A 659-nucleotide genomic window follows, 5' to 3' on the forward strand; every position below is an offset into this window, starting at 1 on the left:
AACCAGAGCTAGAACCAAAGGGACAGTGTGAACGTAACCAGGAAAGGGTTATGGATGGGAGCATAGGTACATGAGTGCCATCACTGTAGCAGGTGCATGGATGTGAGATTTTTGGGACAGGCATGATGTTTTGAGGCTGTGTTTGGGGTAGGGAAGCCAGTAGGCAGTTGCATGGGGTAATGGGTTTATAGGTTTTGTTGGGTGAGTTAAGGTATGGGAAGAAAAGCGTATTAGAAAGTGTACGTGTGTGCATATATATATGTGTGTATATGTATGTGTGTATATATACATATTTTTTTAAACCAAAAAAAGGTTTTGAAAATTAGTTTAAGGTTTGTGAAGAATGTATGCTAGATGGTGTGTGTATATATGTGTGTGTGTGTGTGTGTGTGTGTATGGACATCTCTTTCCAAAAACAAACAAAATCTTTATGTTGAGGCAAGCAGTCATAAAAAAGTGGTGACAGCAAACCCCCAAGTCGGTTAAGACTCGGAGAGTGACTTAGGTTTTGCCCTGCTGCGTCAACGAGCTGCCTTACTGACTACTGTACACTCGAGCGCGTTTACCACTATCGATCACCCGTTGTACGAGGGGGGACAGGATCGTACCACATAATCGCTCTCGTCCGCTCGGCAACAGCGGCGAGCTCCGGGCTCCGG

Source organism: Crocodylus porosus, unplaced genomic scaffold (assembly GCF_001723895.1).
Source record: "Crocodylus porosus isolate Cpor-Errol unplaced genomic scaffold, CroPor_comp1, whole genome shotgun sequence".
Taxonomy (NCBI): domain Eukaryota; kingdom Metazoa; phylum Chordata; order Crocodylia; family Crocodylidae; genus Crocodylus; species Crocodylus porosus.